Raw genomic sequence first — 17,553 nt, 5'->3', positions numbered from 1 at the left:
AGCCCTGCAGAGCAAGAGGCAGGTGGATGCTGGCACTAACGAGTGCCTGCAGAAGAAGAACTTGGAGAGTTCTTTTTAACTCTTGGTTAGCAGTTGTTTTTAAAGAATTATTGCCTAAGGGGGACCCAAAGCTCAGAGTAAAAGACAAAACACTGACTGCTTCTGAGGACCGTTTTCATTGAAACCACCACAGTGCCCGAGTGAGTGTATATGTGCGTCATGTGCATGCCGGAGCCCACAGAGACCAGAAGTCAGCAGAGTTACGGGAGGTTGTGGGACTGAACCTCGTCCTTTGCAAGGGCAGTAAGTCCTCTTAACCACTTAGCCATCTCTCTCTCCAGCCCCTGCCGAGTCTTTTTCCCTCTTGGGCCTGAGATCGGTGTTTCTGTCCCTGAAGCCGCACCTCCGGACAGCAGGCTTTGCAAACTTCCGGTGAGCAGACTTGGTGGTGGCCTAGTTCTGCCCCCACGTTCCAGTCCAGAAGGATGGACTGAGTTCTCTTCCCCAACACGGGGACGGAAGGAGACGCCGTGAGAGAACTGGATGGAGCCGGAGTCAGGCCCAGGCTGGGTGAACTCCCTGCCTGTATTCTAATGTCTGACTCCAGACACCACAGCAGGTGTTAGCGTCACCCAGAATAAACTCCCCAAGCAGGGCTTGCCATGGCTACTTCCAGACTGTTGAGTGGACCACGTCCTTCGTCCTGCCGTCTGTCCCCTGGCAGGGTTGTCTTTTTGCTTCCATATGCAGTGCAGAACCATGACTTAAAGCTTAGATGAAAGCAGCGTGTGTCCGTGTCGTCCGTGGTCCCGTTCCCCCCCCCCCCCCCCCCCCCCCCGGCTTCCCTTAGCCTATGGTTGGACCCTGCGGGCCTCAGGTAAAGGTCCCATCATTGTGTCCAGTACTCACACCACAAGTGCCACCAGGGCAATTCACGCAGTATGTCATGGGGAACCCAGGAACCCGTGTCCCCAAACTGGATTTGATCTTTTTGTCCCCACCCATCATCCGATCACCACCGTCCCCTTAGGAAATGAGCACAATCGCTGATGTAGGAGACGCCGCCCTAGCTCTGAAGTGGGGCTTGTCACTGTGCACGCATGCATGTGAAGACCCTGGCACTCAGACAGCCAGGGTGGCGGAGCTGGGCTCCAGCATTCCGGTTCTGAGCTGTTGGAGTGTGGGCTCTCACAGGCACACTGAGCACTGTATCAGCCACTTTTCTCACCGCCGTGACAGGTACCCGGAAGTCACATGGCATCCCCAGTTAGGATGCGGAGATGGAGGCTGGTGCTCGGCTCGAGTCTTCCTTTCCATTCTGTCCAGTACTCTACGGCATGGGATAGTGCTGCCCATTTAGAATGGGTCTTCCCGATACAATCCAATCTAGAAAGTTCATCATGGTCTTGCATAAAAGTTTTTCTTCTAGGCCATTCTTGATCCTGTCCAGTTGATAATATTAACCATCCCGAGTGCCTACTGTGTTCCGGGGTGGTAAAGGAATACGTGATTAAAGCCCCTGAACAGATCTCCTCCAGGGAAAGTGAAGGAGAGAGAGAGAGAGAGAGAGAGAGAGAGAGAGAGAGAGAGAGAGAGAGAGGAAGAGGACAGGCAATAAACATCTGTGACCACCTCAGGCAGCTGGAGCTGGATCAGGCCCTCCTGAGCAAGACAGAGACTGTAGGGACCCTGGCCCTCTGCGCCCCCTGCCCAGGTGTGCTGACCACACAGGGCTGATGGCCCAGAACACATGTGTTCGTTAGCAGTCACCCTGCCTGGTGGCTGGCCAAGTGCCTTTCCTTCAGGCCGCCCTGAGTGTGGATACTTGCCAACCCAGCACCAGGACTCAGACCCCAGAGCTACTTTCCCATCTAAGCCCTTTATGGAACACCCTGGACTGTGCTTACCAACCGGGGCTGTAGAATCCAAAACACAGTTAATATGCCCCATGGGGGGAAAGCTGGGTGGGGGTGGTTTGGCCAGTCTTCACGGGTTGAAAAGATGGAAGATGGAGGTTGGGGACCTGGGTCACTGGCTGCAGCCTCTGTCTTCCCAAGTTGATGGGAAGTGAATCTTGGGTGAAGAGGCTCCCTTGGCAGCCCTGCCTCCTCCACATGTTCCCACGGGGCCTTTTCTTGGGCGTCCAGCAACATTCATGATGAACATGAAGTCAGCTCTAAGGGGAGAGGCCTGATGTGTCAGTGGAGGTCAAAGCCAGCCACCTAGCAGAGCCCTGGGGGCCAGAGGGAGGATGAGCTTTCTGTCACGGACTCCTCAGGGGACAGAGGGCCTCAGGGACTGTTCTGGCTTGAATATGAAACGTCTTCTGTGAGTTCATGTTGAAGGCTTGGTTCTCCAGCTGGAGTGAATTTGGTAGACTCAAGGTGGCAGGAATAACAGGTGGAGGGGTTGGGGAGATAACATTCCGTGAAGTGCTTGCCTTGTGAGCACAAGGGCTGAATTTGATCCCCAAAAGCTATGTCCAAAAAAAAAAAAAAAGCGCCAAGCTATGGTGGCATGTGCTTGTATTCCCAGTGCTGGGGGAGTAGAGACAGGCAGAGGCTGTCTAGCTTACTTGGCAAGGTTTAGGCCAATGAGAGGCGCTGTCTGAATATATATACACAAATTAAAAGGTGAATGATGGCTGAGGACTGACAGATGAGGTTGTCCTCTGGCCTCTATACACATGCACACATAGATCTCATTTTGTAGCTCTGGTTGGCCTGGGACTTGTTATGTTGACCAGGGTGGCCTTGAACTCACTGAGATCTGCCTGCCCCTACCTCCTGCCTCTACCTCCCAAGTGATGCACCACCATATTCAGTACACTTTACCTCAAGAACTGTCTCTATTTCTTTCTGTCTGTCTGTTTTTTTTTCTCTCCCTGAAACAGGGTTTCTCTATGTAACCTTGATTGTCCTGGAACTCACTCTGTAGACCAGGCTGGCCTCAAACTCACAGAGATCCACTTGCCTCTGCCTCCCAAGTGCTGGGATTAAAGTCATGTGCCACCACCACCATCCAGCTCTATTTCTAACCATGTGTTTCTGGTACAATTCTTTGTCCTGGGACACAAGAACCCAGAGATCCCAGTGGGTGCCCTGGGGCTCAGATCTGTACCTATAACAAGGAAAAGAGACAGGTAAGCTCCACCTTTGGTGTGCTGTGGCACAAGCACACACACACACACACACACACACACACACACACACACACACACACACACACACACTCATCATTGAGACATACAGACTCTGGTTGTGGAAAGTCAAAGCTTCAGGGAAATGTGCAAGGAACCACTAAACCCTGAGAGAAGAACTGAGCAGTGAGGACAGTGGCTTGGTCTCACAGAACTGTCTCTGGACCCTGAGGTCACAGGACCTCGATCTGCACAGGAAGTCTGCAGGGATTTGTTCCAGGAATCGTCCTGAAGCTTCCTGTCTGCAAGGTAGGTGGGGATGGGGGTGTTTCCTGTTATTCCAGGATTTCTGCTGTTGCTGTAGTTCTTGAAATTTACACTTTGCTCTTCTCCAGACAGCCCCACTGAGGCCAGCCACTGTGGGCCGAGTCACCATGGGCTCCCTCCTTGGGCCTGTGTGTCTCAGGACCCAGCCTTGGCCTTCCCCCTGCTCCCTTCACTTCTCAGGCCCAATTAGGTGAGCTTTATCCCCACTCTCCCAGGAAACCTCCAGCAGCCTGCTTCACACTACCAGGAGGGTGGCTTGCACCAAAGCCTGTGAAATCTCCACTTGGGAAGCCTCGCTTCTGTACTTGTGAAAGGGGCCATGTGACTGACGTCATGGTGTGCCTTAGCCAGGACGCGGTAGACACTGGATGGAGGCATCTTTCCTTTCTTGCTCCAGTCAGGCGCAGGAAGACAGTGGTTAGATATAGTCTTCTTGGAGCAGGCAGGGCTGGGGTGCAAGACGCAGATGAACAGGGCTCACAGAGAGGCCTTTGGGAGAGTCCATTTCTGTTACTAAAGCTGGTAGGGTCAGAGCCTGGGCCTTGTGGCCCTAACAAGCACTGGTCCTCAATAGGTCTATTAAAGAGACAAGAAATATGAAAAGCAGAGAAAGATTTGTTCAGTGTGCCCTGGCAATACCCTCCCACCCTCCCCACACCCCAGGCCTGCATGGGGTTTAGGTTTAAATAGAGGGCCAGGAATGTGGATAGCTAAGCAGTCCTGGCCAAGGTGTGATCCTGCCCGTCACTGGCCTACCATTGTCTAGGTCCCATTCTCTCCTACAAGATGGTCTGACTAGTTGTCAGAACTGTGTGAAATCTCTTCCTCAGAGATGAGATCCCCGGTGATTGGTACCAGGTGCCAGTCTTTTCTTTCTCCCGCCAGAAGATTCCTGCAGAAATTCCAATTCTAAAGAGGCACGAGCGTCTCTTTAGAATATCTCCACTCCTGCCTGGATAGTCACTTTACCTGCATTAGAAGGGCAGGAGTGACAGCCACAGACAGCAGAAGGTTGGGGTGGGGGGTGAGTCACGGGACAGGGGAAGGAGAGGCAGCAAGGTCCAGGGTCCAGGCATCACGTAGCCAGCCTTAGGAGGAGGGCCTCCGTCTCGGGCGGGGTTGAAGGACTGAGTGTTATCAGGGACTGAGGGAGTCACCTAGGAAGGAGTGGCGCCCTGTGCCCTGGCTTGTTGGCAGGCAGGGAGGGTAGAAGAGCTGGCTGGGAGGTGTCATCCCTGACTCAGGATGAGTCAGTCTTTGCCCTGGACTCTGTCCCTGCAGCCCTTCCTGGGAGAGAAGGTGGAAAGTATGGGCTTGTTCTCCGGGTTGCCTTGAGTTTGGGCAGAGAAGATGGACGGGGCAGGACTTTCTTTTCCTTGTGTGTCTCCAAGTCTGGGCTTCCCCAGTTGGAATCCAGTTCCCTTGCGTGGTGCTGGTGACGGAACCCCCAGCCTGAGGAGAGCAGCCCAGGCACCCATCTGCTGAGCTCACCCCCAGCCCCAGCCCGGTTCCCACCCTCACCCACAGGTCTCCCACTCTCACCTTGGGGGCAGTAAGTCTGGTGTGCTGAGGCTTTGAATTCAGCAAAGATGGAGGAGGGCCTTCAGGTGGTACATTCTCCTGGGGCCTGGAGGGTGGGTGTGACTCCCTGTTTACTGCCCAACCAATGCCAAGGAGAGACAGAACTGCCTCCCAGACGCCCGTCAGGTGCCAGATTCTGTCTCCAGGTGCCTCCACCGCACAAGCACAGGGCTTACAGTAGGCTCCACCATGCCATGCACAGGGGAACCCAGCCTGGCCAGGGGCCTCAATGCCCAAAGCATCTTTAACATGGGCGACCACTGAGCCCTCCTCAGAGTATCTGCCCCGTTCTCGCTTACTCCTCTCCTGTATCCCCGGGAGTCATGTGCTGACTCGGGGGAGGGAGGGCTTGTGGCCTAGGTGACCACACAGGCTGCAGTTCTCTTTGTGTCAAAGCTTGGCAGCGGTTGGGGGATTTCTGGAAGGAGGGTGGGGGAGCCAGGAAGGAAAGCACCGAGGACCTGGTGTTTCCCCGGAATCTGGAAAACAAAGAAAGGATGGGGGTGGGGGTGGGGTCTGCCCACGAGGTTGTTTTTACCCTTAGAATGAGCCAGCCTGGGTCAGAAAGGGGAGGGCCAATGTCCTTCAACTTCAAGGGTTTCCCTCTAGTCCAGAATCTAGTGTGTGTGTGTGTGTGTGTGTGTGTGTGTGTGTGTGTGATTTCAGAAGCAGGGCGGGGCCTAGGGTGGAGGGAGGAGGCTCTCTGCACTAAATAGAAGTCAGGTGGTGGGCTCTCCTGGTACAGAAGGTAGACCTGGACTGAAGCATACAGATAAAGCTCAGAGAGGTGAAGAGATTTGCCTGAGGTCACACAGCATGTGCTGACAGAGCTATTTTTTAAAATTTACTTATTCATTCACGTGTGTGTACATGTATGTATGTACATGAATGTGCATACGTGTGTGTGCACATGAGGGTGCAAGTCAGAGGACAACTTTGGCTGTCATTCCTCAGGGACCATCCATATATATATATATATATATATATATATATATATATATATACACACACACACACACACACACACACACACATGTATATATATGTATAATGTGTGTGTACCTCAACATATATATGTGCCCTGTGTGTGCGCAGAAGCCTGAATATGTCAGAAGAGGGCATTGGGTCCTCCAGAACTGGAGTTACAGGCAGCTGTGAGCCGCCATGTGGGAGCTGGGAACTGAACCCAGGTCCTCTGCAAGAACAGCATGTGCTCTTAACCTCTGAGGCATCTCTCTGGCCCCAGTCCACCTTGTTCCTAAGACATTGACGCCGAGAACTCACAAGTAGTCTGGGGTGACTGGCTCGTGAGCCCCAGGAATCCTCCTGTCTCTGCGTCCCCAGCACAGGAGCCCCAGGTGTGTGCCACTGCACCACGCCTTAAACAAAGGACAGGTGGGTTCTGAGGGCTGAACTGCTGACCCTGCTTGTAAGGCAGGATTTCACCAACATTGCCACCCCTGCCACCAGCCCTGGGAGCTGCCACTGCAGCAGCCTAGTCTCTGCGGCTCCAAAGGCACAGTAAACAACCCCTCAATGGGAGGAACATACCCAGTCTTTTCTAGATCATTCCAAGCCCTCCTTCATCAGAATGGATTCTCCCTGTTCCCTCAGTCACACCTCCCACTACATGAGCTGCTGAGTCGTGGGGAAGGTCGGCCTCTGGAAACCGCCCTTGAGAGGGATGCGGGATGCGTGCAGTTACCTCCTCTGCCTTTGGGCAGGGCAGAGAACTGAGCTCCCAGGGAAGAGGGGAGCCTTGGTCAGAACCGGAACTGGAGCAGCAGCAGCAGCGCCAGTACCCATAGCTGGGAAGAAAGTAGGGGTCCAACGGTCCCTGTACCCATCACTACTACAGCCCTGTTAGACAAGGCACAGGGACAAACTCCCAGGCTGACCACTTCCAGCAGGGAAGGGCCCTCACCACTGGCTCCCTTCCTCCTCCCTGGAAGGACCCGTTCCTGATCCTGCCCTAGAGGGAGCACCCCAGCCACTGAAGTAGAGCTCTACTCTAGAAATGACAGATGGGCCATTTGTGCTCAGGAGTCATGGGGTGGCCCCAGTGAACCACAGACATGGAGGAAGTTCAGCGTTCCCTACTGCCCTGTTGGTGCTCACCAAACAGCCCAGCAGATGCTTCTGAAGGAGGGCGGGAGTGTGTAGAATCTTCTCTTGACACCATCAGCAGATTAGAGGACCCTCCCAGATCTGCCTGGGCATCATGCATTCTTGCTGTGGAGACCCCTGAAGCAGCAGCATGGAGGACAAGGGCCACCTGAGACCTGGCCTGAGGCATCTCAGTGCCTTTTCCATGGTAGGGCACATGTCTTGTGTGAGAGCCCCGCACCCAAGTCCTGCTTCTTCTCCGTGTCTGTCCCTCTCTGGTGGCCCTGGTTTGTCTAGACCTTCAACATGACTCTGCTGATGGGTCCCAGTGGGATCCATGCATTCTAGGGGCAGAGTGTGAGTCAGCCTTTCAAACAGCCCAGTGCATCCTGTTTGTAAGGGAAAGGAACAGCAGTCACACACTCTAGGAAAGGTGGGTCAGAGCCGGGGAGGCTACATGGTGGGGGTGGAGGTGGGGGGGTGGGCAGGGGACAGGACACAGGGAAATTCTGGCCCATCTGATCCTGGCCTGTCTGTGACCCAGCTCCTGCCTCTATCTCCTGAAGTACTCAATTCACTTGTGGAGAGACAGCTTTACCGTTTGAGCTATCTATCATTTGATCAAGGGGGTCTGCCTGGGGAAGAATTTCACGCACACGAAGCTCTGAGGTAACCTTTGCTGTCCCTCACTGTGGAAGTCCACCTCTGGTCTGTCCTGCCAACTCCATGTGTACCTACAGCTCAGAGGGGCTGCTCCTGCTGGCTAGCTGGGAAACCGAGACACGGTGCCCGAGGTTTGGTGACTCTAATCAAGTGACTGCTAGTCACAGGGAGGCATTCTCCTTTAGCTACACTTCCTGACTCCAGCAGGCTTTGGTGTGATTCCCCCAGGTTATGAACTCTGCATGCTGTTTTAAGATGCCTGGTGTAGGGTCTGGAGAGATGACTCAGCGGTTAAGAGCACTTGTTGCTTTTGCAGAGGACCCAGGTTCAGTCCCCAGCACCCACATGATGGCTCACAACCACCTGTCACTCCAGTTCCAGGGGATCCACACCCTCTTCTGCCCTATGCAGGTCCCAGGCACCCACATGGTGTGCATACATGCGATGCAGGTGAAACACCATCCACGTAAATCTATTTTTAAAAAGCTTCCTAGTCCTTCTCCCTTAGGACACCAGCTGGTTTTGTATCTTTCTTTTTAAAGCAATCTTTTAAATTTCCATCCATCCATCCATCCATCTATCTATCATCTATCTACCTATTTATTAGTGTGTGTGTGTGTGTGTGTGTGTGTGTGTGTGAGAGAGAGAGAGAGAGAGAGAGAGAGAGAGAGAGAGAGAGAGAGAGAGAGAGAAACAGAGAGACAGAGAGAGACAGAGCAAGTCAGAGGACAGCTTGAGGGAGCCAGTTTTCCCTTTCCATTATGTGGACCCCAGGGTTCCGCCTCAGGTTGAGGCTATCGTGCCTTTACCCTCCCGGCCAGCTGCCTTGCCCCAAGACCCCGTTTCCGCCTGTACTGTCAGTGGGAGGACTGAGTCTGTTAGGTGCTGGTACGGAACCATTTAAACAAAGCACAAAGCCTCAGAAACAATAAACATGTACCCTAATTTAGAATTATCAAGAAGAGTAATTACACAGTGCGGGCTACCGTTATCACTGTTTCCCTCCTTAAAGATTAGAGACAAGCATTGAATTATTGCCATACAGTGAAAGGCGCCTTGGCGGGGGGTGGGGGTGGGGGTGGGGGGTGGGGGTGTATCACACAACTGTGGCGGTGGGAAGTGGCTAGGAAAATCAATCCTAGTCGAAATCCTATTAGAAAATTCCAAGCTTCTGTGAGTAAGAGGGTGATGGCAGGGCAGCTTGTCTGTAGTTCTTGCCGCAGGCTACGGCTTGGGTGACGGCTCCAGCCCTTGAATGTGACCTAGGTCAAGGTAACAGCTGTAACTCCTTTACTAATAGGATGTGATAGGCCAAGCTAGAGGCGCGCCACCTGTAGTTTCCAGCTCCTGGGCAAGGGTCTCCAAAACTGCTTGTCCCCTTCCACACCAGGGCGCAAGGGCACACTTGGCCGCCTCGTCCTCCTCACTGGATTCTGTCTATCAGCTCTCTCCTTCTCGGTTTTTTTTTTTCCACTACTCTGGCCTTGCTTTGGCTTCCCCGGGAGTGCACCCGCCCACGCCCGGCGTCCCCAGACCAGTTCCCAAGCTCCGCCACTGCAGCAGCGGTCACGTGCGCTCGTCCCGCGGAGGAGCCAAAAGGAAGGAGGGGTGGGCGGGGCCGCCTCACGGGGCCACGCCCCTGCACTCAAGGCGCTTCCTCACTGGCGGAAGTTTGGAGGTGCCGCTTCGGATTGGTCGGTGGGCGTGGCCTCGGAGAGCGGAAGGGAGGGCCGGCTCTGGAGAGGCCAGGGTTGCCGGGCGGACCGCGGGAACGCGCTCCGGGGGGTGGGGACGCGAGCTCACGACTGCTCAATGACAAATCGAGTCGGAACAGCTGGGGTCCGGCCCCAGGACGGGGCGGGGCGCGCGTGAGAACGGCGAGTCTGTTTGTGCGCACGGCCGGAGCCGCGGTGGGACGGGTCCCCCAGGTAAGGATGCTGCGCCCCGCAGGGAACCGTAGGCGCGGGGTGCGCCCTGGGATAGGGAAGTGGTGCGCTCCCCGCGCGATCGCGGGCCTCCTAGTTCCACGTTGGGAGGAAGGGACATGTCCCCTGAAGAAGGACAACGCCCCGGGCCGCGCCCCGCTTGGCTTGGGAGGTGTCCCTTGGGAAAGCCGGAGGGCCTCCCAGCCGGATCTGGGGGTGCTGAGGACATGGGGGAGGCGCCCCAGTTTCTCTTCCTTTGCCGCCTGTCCTTCCCTTTTCCCACAAATGACCACTTCCTGCCTTTTCGGGCCTCCCGCCTGAGTTGGTCCGCTTCCTCAGTCCCTTTCAGAGCGATAAAATGTTGCCCAAACTTCTTTCTTAAAGGTAGGAACTTGTACTTGGGTGACCTGGGGGCTGGGTTCCTGAAGTTTGGAAGGAGCTTGGTTGGTTGTGAATTACTTTTTGATCCTATCCTCCAAATACCTTTCGGAGCGTGACTAGCATCGAAGGTGGCTTCTGGAAGCACGGTGGCTTGAAGGGTTTTCCCGGCACGGGCGTGTTGGCGCCGGGTGCATGGCTCCGACCTGGAGTCCCAGAGAGCGCCACACCCACAGCGGCGTCTTCCTCCCACTGTGTCCATTTCCGAGTGAATACTAGAACCTTGGGACTTGGATGATAGCAGGGTGTTCTTCTGGGAGAGGGTCTGGAGTATCCAGTGGACAGGTTATTCTTTGATTTGCCGTCAACCGCGGTTGACAGAGAACTTGCTCTGCCTTGATTCCCTAATCACTTTTCTTAAGTTTGGAGGATACTGAATGAACAAGGCTTATCAGAGAGGAAGGGAGGACATGCGTTTTAGATGTGCAAGTGAAGGTTGCCTTAAACAGAGCAAGATTCTTGGATGTCAAGCCTGAGAACACAAGCGGTGCCTCTTAAGCCTGGCTTTGTGAAGTGGTGAGAAGCAGGGGGACCGGGAAAGGAGGCGTTGAATATTGGAAGAACAGGAGACTTGAGCCAAGGATGGACGCTGGACCTTGTGTGTGTGAGACGCGGTCTTCTGTAGCCCAGGCTGACCTGGGACTTCTGATGTTCCTGCCTCTAGCCTTGAGTGCTGTGGTAACTGCGTGCTCTACCATGCAGTGCTGGGGATGGAACCCAGGGCTTCCTATATATGCCCAAGAGTTCTACCATCTGAGCCAAATCCCCAGCCTGATTCTGGAACTTTCTTAGTGCTATGGTCCAGAGGAGGCCCTTTCTCTTCTCAGAACTCCAGCATCAATGCAGCCGTGAAAACGTTGGTCACCCACCCCCACTGTCAGTGCCAAGTCCAGTAGGAAGTGTTTCAGATACTCTCTGTGGGGGTGGGGGCGGTGCTAGGATTTGATGAAATGCCCGCCAAGAGTCTCGTGCGGAGGCTCAGTGGTTAACGCATTTGCCTTGAGAGTGTAAGGACTGGAGTTTGGATCAGCAGCCTGTGAAGCTGTCGGAGTTGGTGGGGTATAGTCTCTCTGGGCCTTCACAGGGGATGTGGAGATGCTGTTCTCTTCTTGACTTTGCTTCTTGTCTACCGAGAGGTAGATAGCTTCTGTTATCATGTACTCCCTCCGTGACACACTGCTTTGCTACAGCCCCCAAAGCAGCAAGCCAGGGAGCCACGGGCTGGAGCTGGGATGTATCTGTGCATATGTGTGTATGTGTGTGTATATACATACATATATATATATATGTATTTTAGATTTATTTTTATTTGTACGTTGTGTGTGTATGTATGTGTCTATATATATGTATGTATTTGTTAGATTTATTTTTATTTGTTGTTGTTGTTGTGTGTGTGTGTGTGTGTGTGTGTGTGTGTGTGTGTGTGTGTGTGTAGTTGGACCCGGGCCTTGTGCACGACCAGGCACACACTCCACCAGTGTGGCACCTCGGCCCCTCCCCTTCCTTTCCACTTACTTCCCACTGGAAACAGTGGCTGCTCTTATCTGAGGTCCCAGCAAGGTTTTACTGTGCCTGAGGACGTGTTTTTCCAGGCTTCTTTGTGAGAAAAGTGTGGGTGTGAGTTACTGGATAGCTTTTGGAAAATAGGACCTAGACACATAAAGATAGGAAAATGAGCCCATTGTGGTGGAACACTCTGGTAGAATTTGCTGAAGGAGGTGGAGGCAGGAGGATCACAAGTTCGAGGCCAGCCACATTTAAGCCGGGAGGTGGTGGCACACACCTTTAATCCCAGCACTCAGGAGGCAGAGGCAGGAGCATCTCTGTGAGTTCAAAGCCAGCCTGATCTACAGAGCAAGTTCCAGGACAGGCACCAAAACTACACAGAGAAACCCTGTCTCGAAAAACCAAAAACCAAAAAACAAACAACAACAACAAAAATATAGGAACATGAGAGTTGTAACTGTAAATGGAGTCTGGAGAGTTCTTGGTAGGAGGTGTTGTGTGTTCTGTGTGTTTTGTCTGTGTGTTTGATTTGGTACTGGGGATGGAGCCTCAGAGTTTTAATTCTTAGGCTAGGAAGATGCCCAGTGGTTAAAGCACTTGCTTTGCAAGCAGTAAGATCTGGAGTTTCAATCCCCAGAGCCCAAATTAATGCCCAGTGGGCACAGCAGCCTGCTGAACTTCAGCATGGGAAGGTGGAGACGGGCTCCCTGGAGACAGTGGGCCAGAGCCTGAGATTCACCAGATCAGTGAGCTCTGAGTCAGATTGAGGGTGATTCCTGACGTGAACTTCGGCCTCAACATGTGTGGTGTGCAGAGCAGCCTCAACATGCAAGTGCACATGTGTGCAGAGTGACCTTAACATGTGTGCACATGTGTGCAGAGCGGCCTCAACATGCATGTGCACTTGTGTGCAGAGCGGCCTCAACATGTGTGCACATGTGTGCAGAGCAGCCTCAACATGCATGTGTACATGTGTGCAGATCGGCCTCAACATGCATGTGCACATGTGTGCAGAGCGGCTTCAACATGCATGTGTACATGTGTGCAGAGCAGCCTCAACATGCAAGTGCACATGTGTGCAGAGCAGCCTCAGCATGCATGTGTACATGTGTGCCGAGTGACCTCAACATGCATGTGCACTTGTGTGCAGAGCACCTACAGCACAAGCAGATAGTACACATCTACGTAAACTCATACAAAAAATGGAAGAAAAAAAATCTTCATTCTTGCCTTGAAGTTCTTCAAGGTTCCTGCCTTGGCTTAAGGCTCCATAAAAAGTTTGATGTAGCACGAATTGTTAGATGGTCTTTTTAGTAAAATCAAACCCGGAGCCAGGTATTGGGGTGAACGCTAGAAGATCAGAGAAGCAGAGCAAGCCACAGCCACCTCACCTCGCCAGTTCCTCAGCTGATCCTGTTTCCTCAGACTGGAAGCCTCTGAGTCCTCATCCAGAATGAATCTCAGCTGAACTGCTGCTCAAAGCCTAAAAGCTTAACCAGCATCTAGTTCCTCATTCTCATGCTTTAAATACCTTTCTGCTTTCTGCCCTCACTTTCTGGGATTAAAGGCATGAGTCACCATGCCTGGCTGTTTCCAGTGTGGCCTTGAACTCACAGAGATCCAGATGGATCTCTGCCTCTGGAATGTTAGGATTAAAGGCGTGTGTGCCACCATTTTTTGTCCTCTATATCTAGTGGCTGTTCTGTTCTCTAACCCCAGATAAATTTATTAGGGTGCACGATATATTGGGGAACACAATATCACCACAGTTCGAAGCCTGGGAGTTTGTGCTGTATCGTTCCATCATGGTGAACCTCTCTGGATTCTGTGACTAACCCTCCCCCATTCATCTCATCCTTGGAGACTTGCCAGCTTGAGGCACTGTAATGACAACCAGAACTATTGGGATGGAACTCTGTGAACTGTTTCCAGGAAGGCAGAATACTAGAACCTTACTTCCTGTGCTGCTGAGGATTGAACTCAGGACCTTGTGTATGTTAGGCAACTGTTCTACCCCTGAGCCATTCCCCCTAGCACAGGAGGAGGAGTGTGTGTGTGTGTGTGTGTGTGTGTGTGTGTGTGTGTGTGTGTGTGAGAGAGAGAGAGAGAGAGAGAGAGACAGACAGACAGACAGACAGACAGACAGGGTCTGTCATTTGTCTGAACTTTGCCATGTAGGCCAGGCTAGCTGGTCTGTGACTTCCAGGAATCCAGTCCTCTCGGCTCCCCATTCTGCCAAGGCTAGGATTTCAGGAGTATACTACTCCAGGCTTTCTAACCTGAGTTCTGGGCATTGAACTCAGGTTCTTCCACTTGCAAGGCAAGTGCATTACCTGCTGAGGCATCTCCCAAGCCCCGAATCCCACTGTTTTTTATTGGTTTTATTTTTTCTTTCTTAATTTTTTTAGTCCCCTGTGCTAAGAATTAAACGCAGGACGTTGTGTACACTAGGCAACTGCTTTCTCACTGAGCTAAATCTCCATCCTGGCTCCAATTACTTCTAAACAGCACTTGCTAGTAAATGAGCAAGAAATTTGTTTTCTTTTTTTTAATTTAATTTTATATTTTTTATGTGTATGTGTATGCCTGTGTGAGATTATGTGTCTGATGTGTGTGCAAGAGCCAGAAGAGGTCAGAACAGGTTGTCAGATCCTGGGAAGGTATACGAGTCACCATGTGGGTGCTGGGAACTGAACCCAGGTCCTCTGGAAGAGCAACCCAGTTCTCTTAACCACTGAGCCATCTCTCCAGTCCCAACTGTGAACTTCTGATCCTCCTGCCTCTTCCTACTCAGTGCTGAGCTAACAAAGGTACACCTCCGTACATGGTCTACATGGTTCTGGGGATCGAACCCAGGACTTCACGTATGCTGAGCTCACATTCTGCAACTGAGTTGCGTCCAGACTGCCACTGGCCTTCTTGAAGACTAGCTTCCACTTTTTTTTTTTCATTTTTTAAAAGCTTTTGTTTGTTTTTGTTCTGAGACAGGGTCTCTCCTGTAGCCCTGACCATTCTGGGAACTCCCTCTGTAGACCAGATGTGGGCTGAGTCATAGAGATCCCCCTGCCTCTGCCTCCAGAGTGCTGGGACTAAAGTTGTACTGCTACACCTAGCTTCTTTAAAAAAAAAAAAAAAAAAAACAGACTATACACTGTTGAGATGTTTTTTGTTATGGTGCTTCCCAAAGCATGTGGGTACTGTAAGGGATAAAGATACATCTGGAGTTCCTGCTGTTCTAGAAACTTCCATATCATACTTGGAACCTCATTTCTTTCTTCCAGTTCATTGTCAGGCCCGAGAATTAATCAGCCAAATGTGCAGCAGCTTTAGAAATTAGAAATTTAAAACTTGCTGGTCCCCAAACTAAATGAAATGCAGAGATTCTTTTAAATCAACTCTAAAACAAGTTGGTGAAAAAAAAATCATTGACAAAGTGATCTCCTTGGTGTAGAGCTTAAATGATTTTTGGTCTGTGTAGGTTTTTAATAGACATTTATTTGTTTTGGTGTGTGGAGACTGAATACACGTGTATGTGTGGAGGTCAGAGGACAACTTGGATTCTCACCTTCCAACCACGTGAATCCCAGAGATAGGACTCAGGTCGTCGGGCTTGTCGGCAAGTGACCGCTGAACTGCCTGGCCAGTCCCTCTACCTTACAATCTGTTTTCTCTTCTGAGACAGGGTCTCACTGTGCAATCCTAGCTGGCCTGGAAGTCATTATATAGACCAGGCTGGCCTGGAACTCAACAGAAGTCCACCTGCCTCTGCCTCCCAAATGCTGGGTTAAAGGCATTCAATACTGTGCCCAGTCACCTTCCCATTTTGAGATATGGTCTCTCATTGAACCTGGGGCTAGCCCTTTCTGCTAGACTGGCCAGCCAGTGAGCCCTAAGGATTGTCTTGTCTCTGCCTCTTCGGTTCCAGTCCAGACACATCACAGCACTCTGTTTACTCGGGTTCCGGGCATGTGAATACCCACTGAAGCATCTCCGCCGGCCCCGTGCTCTGGTCTCCTGTCACAACGGGCTGCAGGGGTCTGCCTGCTGCTGCTGGTTTTTGAGACAGGCTCTCCTGTAGCTAAGACTGTCCTTGAACTCCCTGTGGAGCTGAGGACAGCCTGATCCTCTTGTCTCCCCCTCCTAAGAGCTGAGATTACAGAGGCACACCATGCACCAGCTTTGTGTGGTTCTGGAAATGGAACCCAGGGCTTCAACCGTGGGAGCGAGCACTCTGCTAACCTGGGCCATATTCGCCGCAGGAAGGAAGCTCTGGTAAGGGATTGGGAGAGGAAGGAAGGGCTGCTGGGGAAGGACCCTGTTTAGAAGGAGGGTTTAGATTTTACCAGTGGTGAACCATTCGAGTGCTAAACACATTGGCGTTTGCTGGTTTAGAAAATTCCCCCGGGCTAGGGGGTCAGTTTATTTGTTAAGGGGCTTGGCAAGCAAACACAGGACCTGAACTTAATCCCCAGAACCCGTGCTAAAACCAGACAAGGCTAAACAGAGCTGGCGCGGCACCTTGAGTGTGTTATCCCAGTGCTGAGGAGGTGGAAACAGGCTTTCCAGGGTTGGTCCAGCCGGTCTAGCCTAAGCAGTAAACTCCAGGCCAATGCCAGACCCTGTCTCAGAAGTAAGGTGGAGGTACAGGGGTGTGGCTCCATTGGTAGAGTGCCTGCCTGGAGTGTATGAATCCTGGGTTCCATCCCAGCACCACATAAAACCAGGTGTGAAGACGCACACTCACAGCCCCAGCTCTGAGGTGGTGCAAACAGGAGCATCAGGAGTTGACAGTTGTCCTTGACAACATGGAGTTCAAGGACAGCCTGGACTGCATGATAGTGTCTCAGGAAAAAATATAAAGGAAGAAAACGATTGAGGAATACACCTGATGTTGACCTCTGACCCCCGTGTGTATACACACACACACACACACACACACACACACACACACACACACACACACTTGCAGGGGCCTGTGTGGACAGTGGCTTGAAGAGGGGCTGAGGTGGCACCAGGGCTGTGGCCGCTGTGGCCGGTTGCTGCAGTCTGGTTGGGGCAGAGAAAATGGAAGAGTGGGGTGGATGGGAAAGGTCCTTTGGAGGCAGAGTCAGGAGAACCAGTGAGTAGAACCGGGGAGAAACAAGGGGGTCTGGAAGGACCCCCAGACCTGCTTGACTGACGTCTGATGTCCTGCTCCTAGGCTTGAGTTGCTGTTGTGGGGGTGGGGTGGTGGCGAAGGAGTACATATTCTGGTTTCCCTCCCTGGTTGTTGTGATAAACACCCTGACCACAAGCAGCTTAGGGAAGAACGGGGTTATTTGACTTACTTCATGGAGGGACATCAGGGCAGGCGCAGCAGAAACCGTGGAGGATACATACCGCTTGGAGACTCTCAGGCTCACAATTAGCTTGCTTTCTTGTATCACCCAGGACCAACTGCCCGGGGAATGGAGCCACCCACAGTGGGCTGGGTCCTCCTACATCAGTTAACAATGCAACAGTCCTCTACAGACCTGCCCACAGCAGTCCTCTACGGACACTCCCACAGGCCACTCTAATCTGATCAATCCCTCAAGTGAGACTCCTTTCTCAGGTGACTCTGGGCTACGTTAAGTTGACAGCTAACACTGACTAGGTTACTATTTATGTATTTATTTAATTCATGAGTGTTTACGAGTGTGCACTTGCACACTCACAGGACAGTTTTCAGGAGTAGGTTCTCTCCTTCTGTCATGTGGGTCCCAGGAATCGAACTCAGCTTGTCAGCCTTGGCAGCAAGTGTCTTTACCTGCCAAGATATCTTGCCAGCCTGAGGAGCAGATTTTTGGGGTGGAAGGATGAAGAATGGAGAAATCTATTTTGGAACTG

At 52.2% G+C, this 17,553-nt stretch overlaps 1 protein-coding gene across 2 annotated transcripts in view; it reads left to right on the top strand.

Moving 5' to 3' along the window:
• Positions 1 to 9,552: 9,552 nt before the first annotated feature.
• Ralb (RAS like proto-oncogene B) overlaps positions 9,553 to 17,553 on the top strand; it is a 43,014-nt gene continuing 35,013 nt past the window's right edge. The window contains exon 1 of one of the 2 annotated variants that reach the window (XM_052736730.1): positions 9,553 to 9,744. The gene's annotated coding sequence lies outside the window, so the exon portion shown is untranslated. Of the gene's footprint in view, positions 9,745 to 10,105; positions 10,126 to 17,553 lie in introns of those variants that run through there. The other variant, XM_052736732.1, reaches the window with a different exon arrangement.

This window comes from Peromyscus californicus, unplaced genomic scaffold, assembly GCF_007827085.1.
Source record: "Peromyscus californicus insignis strain IS unplaced genomic scaffold, ASM782708v3 Scaffold_14__1_contigs__length_90479793_seg_2, whole genome shotgun sequence".
NCBI lineage: Eukaryota > Metazoa > Chordata > Mammalia > Rodentia > Cricetidae > Peromyscus > Peromyscus californicus.
The sequence above is the reverse complement of the archived record's forward strand: the minus strand, read 5'-3'. Positions and strand labels throughout refer to the sequence as shown.